This window comes from Malania oleifera, chromosome 10 (genome assembly GCF_029873635.1).
Source record: "Malania oleifera isolate guangnan ecotype guangnan chromosome 10, ASM2987363v1, whole genome shotgun sequence".
NCBI classification, from domain to species: Eukaryota; Viridiplantae; Streptophyta; class Magnoliopsida; order Santalales; family Ximeniaceae; genus Malania; species Malania oleifera.
The window spans coordinates 37392285-37399324 of NC_080426.1; positions in this window are offsets into that span (position 1 = coordinate 37392285).

Below are 7040 nucleotides of genomic sequence, written 5' to 3' on the forward strand. Positions count from 1 at the left end.
AGGCTCGCAGGTAGAGGGGTTGCCGTACTGCCCTTTTTGAGAGTGAGTATTTTTGGGTACCATGTTTTTGTAAACCCTTAGTATCAGTAAGGGTAGTTTTAGGAAAACAGTGATGATTGTATATTGTGGGTTGGTTTGACACTCTGGTATTGTATTATGTGTGGTTTTATTTTATACGATTGGTCTTCCATTGTTTAGGTTAATGATTGAATTTAAAACTAGGGAAAATATTTTATTTTATTAGCAGGTCGTTTCACAATACCTTCTTGTTGACTATAACCCTTGGCAACGAGGCGAGCCTTGTATCGTTTGATCGATCCATCTGGATTATATTTGATCTTATAGACCCATTTACATCCAATAAACTTCTTACCAGGAGGGAGAGGAGTGAGGATCCAGGTATTGTTGAGCTCGAGAGCATCAATCTCAACACGTATAGCAGTACGCCAGTTTGGATCGGTCATGGCCTGCAAGAAAGATTGTGGTTCTTTGGAAATAGAGATAGCTGTGGTGAAGGCACGGTGAGAAGGAGTTAAGCAGGAATAAGAAAGGTGATAAGGAGTACCTGATGAGCAAACCAGCACAGAGTCAGATGATTGAGTGGGTCGATATGGTAGAACCTGTTCCACATGAAAATCCTTCAAGTATGTCGGTGACTGAGTGGGACAACTAGATCGTCGGGGCACTGGAGAAGGAGATGTTGATGGTGATGGAATGGGAGACAGGTCATCTAGAATATGGTCAAGGGAAAATATAGGACAAGGTAGGATATGTTCTGTAGGTTCAAGTTTAAAAGAGGCAGAAGGGAAGATATCTTCATAAAAAATGACATCTTGGGAAACAAAGACTTTGTGTGTGCTAAGATTATAGAGCTGGTACCCCTTTTGACCATACAGGTAACCAAGGAAGACATATTAGATGGCTCGTGGGTCGAATTTGATTGGGTTTTGAGAGTGAGTGGAAGCAAAACACAAGCATCCAAATACTTTCAAGTGATTATATGTGGGTTTGACACCATGCAATCTTTCATAAGGAGATAGACCACCCAAAACGAGAGAAGGTGTGTAGTTAATGAGATAGGTGGCAGTAAGAATAGCATCCCCCCAGAAGTGTGTAGGCATATGTGCTTGAAAGAGTGAGGAGCAGGCAACATTGAGAAGGTGATGATGTTTGCGTTCAACCACTCCGTTTTGTTGAGGAGTGGAGACACAACTGGTTTGGTTGACAATACCCTTGGGTGCATAAAATATGTGCATGTGAAACTCTGGCCCATTATCACTTCGTATGATTTTGATGGTGGTGGAGAATTGGTTTTCAATGAGATGAATTAAAGATTGCAAGAGAGAACGGGTGTCATATTTGTGGTGCATTAAGTAAACCCAAGTACTACAGGTAAAATCATCAACAATAGTGAGAAAATAATGTGCACCAATAATAGAAGGGATGCGACAAGCGCCCCAAATGTCAACATGTAATAGTTCAAAAGGTTTGTGGGAAGAAATGGAACTAGTTGGAAATGGAGCACGAGTCTGTTTAGCCAATGGGCAAATTAAACACGATTTCAAATTAGAACTACAAATTTCTGGTACTTTATTGGAAAGAAAAGACAAATTTTTATTGGAAAAATGCCCTAAAAGTTGATGCCAAATATGGGAAGTGGAAGTGGAGGTAGTCGTTGACAACAAGCCTTTGTTGAGGAGTGGAGACACAACTGGTTTGGTTGACAATACCCTTGGGTGCATAAAATATGTGCATGTGAAACTCTGGCCCATTATCACTTTGTATGATTTTGATGGTGGTGGAGAATTGGTTTTCAATGAGATGAATTAAAGATTGCAAGAGAGAACGGGTGTCATATTTGTGGTGCATTAAACCCAGGTACTACGGGTAAAATCATCAACAATAGTGAGAAAATAATGTGCACCAATAATAGAAGGGGTGCGACAAGCCCCCCAAATGTCAACATGTAGTAGTTCAAAAGGTTTGTGGGAAGAAATGGAACTAGTTGGAAATGGAGCACGAGTCTGTTTAGCCAATGGGCAAATTAAACACGATTTCAAATTAGAACTACAAATTTCTGGTACTTTATTGGAAAGAAAATAAAAATTTTTATTGGAAAAATGTCCTAAACGTTGATGCCAAATATGGGAAGTGGAAGTGGAGGTGGCCGCTGACAACAAGCCTTTCTGGTGTTTGCAAAGTGGTAGAGGTCGTCCCGCTCAGTTCCCATCCCAATCATCTTCATCGGGCGCAGGTCCTGAATAAAACATAAATCAGAAGAAAAGATAATGAGACAATGGTGTATTTTGCATAACTTATGAACAGAAATTAGGTTGAAATGAAAGGTCGGGACACAAAGAACATTATCTAAAGTGAGAGTAGGAGAGAAGCGAACTGATCCAATATGAGTAATGATGGCATGAGAGCCATCCAGTAATTGGACTGTCCGACCATGGACTGGAAAAGATTGGGTCAAAATAGTGGGTGTGAAAACCTTATGGTCGGTTGCACAACTGTCAAGAATCCACAAATGATCATTATTGGGCATACCTGACAATGAAGAGTCGACACTACCTACTTGATGTGTCATGGATTACGGAGGGGTGGAATTGTTGAGAATAGCCAAGAGCTACTGGCATTGCTCTTCCTTTTTAGCCATGAGGAAAAATAAAACCTCTTTTTTTTTTTAAGTACAGATCGGGTCGGGATCAAACCAAATCGGGACGCAGTCTGAACCGGGGCGTGGGTCGTAGGGATCTGGGCTTCCTGGTGTGGGTCTCCTGGGCTTAGATTTGTAGCTGTGAAAAGAAGGTCATCTACAGCCTCTGATTCAGACAAACCAACATGTTCTCTGATTTGCTAAAGACAACGACGAAGACGATCAGGAGATGACGTCAAATCGGATGGCAAAGCGGAAGGAGGATGGTTTCATGATCCCATTACTTGAGATGCATCACTAATCCGCGAAGGTGCTGATCTGAAAGAGCAACAAGCTAATTAAGGAATACGACGTCAAAAATGAAGTCGACGGAAACGTCGATGATGGAGATGATGATGTCGAAGACTTCAGCGAAGAACATCGATAAATACAATGACGTCGGATATCGTTGATAGCATAGACGAAGATCAAATAGGGAAGGCCTGGTTAGCGTCAACGATCCACAGTGAAGGAGTGACGGTTCCTTTGTTGTCGTCGATGGTGGAGTTGGTGGTGAGCTCACCGGACAATCGAAGCAGAGATTCGACGAACCTACTCTAATGCCAAGTTAAAATTAGAGCAAAAAATAGACCAAAGGAATAAAAGAAATATAGAATTAGAGGAAGAATATAGAATTAAAGGAATACAATAACTCTATTCAATTATATATTTTACAACAACTTACAACCCTTATTTATTCTTGTAATTGGGGAATGATGGAGTAAATACAAAATCAATCCTAAATCAATTTCCGCGCTCCTTTCTATGATAAGAAGATTTGCTAACCTTTCTGAAAGAAAATATCACGTAATTTGGGTCTTATGTTTGCTCCTTAATTTTGTGGTCTTCCTCAACAATAAAGAAAGATGAAAATAGAAGAGAGAACGGAGAGAGAAGTTTGCAAGAGAAAATAAAAGAGAAAGAGATTTGAGAGAGAGAGAGAGAGAGAGAGAGAAGGAGAATGAAGAGAGCAAAGCGGGAGAGTTCTGAGAGCGAGAGAGAATGAGAAAGAGAAAGGGAGGAAAGAAGTCTATAAGAGAAAATGAGGAGAGCAGAGGGAGTTAGTTTAGAGAAAGAGTGAGAGAACGAGGAAAAGAAAGAGAGAGGAACAATCAGTGAAAGGAGGAAGAGAGAGAGAGAGAGAGAGAGAGAAGGGGAAAAAAGATTTTACATTAAGGTTTAATAAATAAATAAATAATATAAATAATAGGACACGTGTCGTCGTACAGTACCATGTGACACGATCAGGATCATGTATTCAAGGAGTGGAGTGGCGCAATCCTGCCCGTCTAATCTGTGTTTTTACCATGTCTAGTTGAGATGCGACCAACTAATCCCAACTGAATCAAACTTGATTCAAACTGATTGAACCGATCTGACTCTTCTGAGTAGCCAATTTTTTTATTTAATTTTTTTTATAAAATTTTTTAAAAAAAAAGTCAAAAATTTAAAAAAAATTAGAAAATTTATTTTAAAAATCATAAAAATAAATAAAAATTATTTAAGTTATTTTGACTCAAATAACAAAAAAATTAAAAATAAAATAAAAATACCAAAAATGAAGAAAAAGTCTCCAAAAATCCTAGAAAATTTTAGAAAAATTTCAGAAAATTTTGAAAAATCTAGGAATATTTTAAAGACTCGTTTTTTTCTTTATATAAAATTTTATGAATTTAATATCTATATATGTAGAGACCCGGGGAACTATAGAAATTAAATAACAAAAGAAAGGAGAGAAAAGGAAATTTCAAGGGGGGACTCAGCAGGGTCTCGTCGACGAACGTCGAGAGAGCTGATTTTAGGACTTGAAATTCGTTGACGAGGGTTATGGGTTCTTCGAAAAACCTCCTTCTTGGACTTGTTGACGAGGTCTCGTGGCTCGTCGACGAGGCCACGTGGCCAGAGGCCTATAAATAGCTGAAAATGACATTTCAGCGAGGAAAATCAAAATCTCTCAGCTCTCTCTCCAGTTTGGTTCTCCCTCCTTCTTTCTACAATTCTCGCCTCATTTCTCCCATGTTGATCTGGGAAGATTCTCTACAAGTCTGCTGGAACAGATTGTTGATTAGGGCAACTTGGGCGCCATCCCAAAATCAGGGTAAGTAGATTATTTAGGTATTTTTAGTATTATCAGGTTTATCTGAGCCCAGATTTTGTGTTGTATAATAATATGCTGGTGTTTTGTGGAGTAAAATTAGGGTGTTATGATTTCAGGGTTAGGTTGTTTTTGGGACCCTGTAGACATGGGTTGAGGACCCCAACGGATATTCTTCAAGGAGCCCAGGTAAATTATAGTTTAGGAAATTATGAGTAGGCAGGTTCAGGAAATATGAGTGTGATGATTTTCTGGGAAATTCAATGTCTTACTGGGAAATTTGTATATATGTAATTGCAGGATTTTGAGGTTGGTAGGCCGAGGGCGTGAGGGTTGATTTAGAGGCAAGCCTCCCAGTCAGATAGGTAAGGGAAATATGCTATGTCAAGTGATTTAGAAATATTTACCAGTAAAAATATGATATATGATTATTGGTGTTTTCAAAGTAAGAAAATTATCTAGTTATACAGATTTTATTATATGTGTTTTATTTAATTAATTGTGTGGCATGAGAAATTATCAGTACAGAACAGAATTTATACAACATTTATGTCATCAGAGTTTATGTAGTTTTACAGAGTTAAAATATTCAGTTTTCTTAGTACCATGATTATATGGTTTATACAGAAAACACGATACTCAGTATTAGCCAGAATTATGATTTATATAGACTTGTGATTTTTACAGCTTATACAAAAATATGAAATTCAGTTTCAGTAGACCATGATATTCAGATTACAAAACCATAACATTCAGATTTATCAATTTATTCAGATCAGTTTATTACAGCATTATGGTTATTTCAGTTAAACAAAATCATGGTTAATCAGTAATATAAAAATATCAGTTATATATATAGTATCAGATCCTGATGGACTAGATCAGTTTCTAGAGCATGGTACCGTAGCTATTTCAGTTCAAAGTGCAACCACATATCTCAGATAGTATGTGAATTTTCAGCAGTCGATCGTGCCTTTGTTGTGGACAGGCTCCCCGTCAGTTAGGGTTAAGGTGGCTGATCTGACTATCGGAGTTCAGTTGACCTATCCTGATCAGCCAACCAGTGTTAGGTCTCGCCTATGAGCCGCACAACCCTGTCATAAGGGGTTAAATCATGACTTTCAGTTATCCATCTAGGGAAGTTTTCTCAAATATTATTATATATCTAGAATTACAGGAACCACAGTCATACTTATAAATATTAAAAGTATTTTGAATAGAATATTCAAAAAAATAGTTTATGTTAAGCAACATAGGTGTATGTTATACTGTGTTTTATTTATGTGTGTTTTCTCAGACTTAGTTGTTTACAACATACAGTACTTTTAATAAGATATTACAGTTATACAAACTCATCTGCCACACGCTGGTAATAGCATATTTCGTCTTATTAAGAGTTGTCTCATCCCAATAATTTATCATTTTTTAGGTGAACTAGATAAGCGAGCTGATTAGGCTCGGAGGTAGAAGGGACTACAATACTGTCCTGTCTGTAGGGTGAGTATTTTTAGAAAGATGCATTTTAAGTCATATCTAGGAGATCAAATGGAAGATTTTTGAGGATGTTCATCTTGTATGTATGTATTTTGGGAATACTGAAACTCTGGTATTGTAAATGTGGATGTATGCCATTTTGTTTACCACTACATAGGAATTTTATGGATGTTTAGGCTTCCTGGTCCCAACTTGGATCAGGATGACATTATAGATTTTATTCAAGGTATCAAAGTAGTATAATTTTATGATATATATATATATATATATATCATCCCGATATTATTTTTGTGTATGTGCGTTCCAATGATTAAATAAAGGGTAAAGAGACATTTCATATCTCACATATGTTAGTTTTAAGGGGGATTTATCTAATAAGATTCCCTCATTTGGAGTTTTTATTAGACATTCATAAATTGCACTTTATTTCAAATTTTATTTAAAATTTTAAATATTTATTTTCTTTTTAAAGTAGTTAATTAAAGACCATTAAATTCAATTTAGGTTCATAGAACAAGGTGTGTTGTAGCGACCCAAAAATCATACTGCTATAAAGGATTAATACTCTAATACCATAACTATACTGACCTGAACCCGAAGTGGGATAACGAGTATACTTGTCCATAACCAGTCTATGAATCAAACAACGGAATATAATATACATAAAATCTCATATACAATACCAGAGTTCTAAAACCATCAATCATCACATAAGTATCTCCCCATGAACATAAATTAAAACCCATGGTGTAC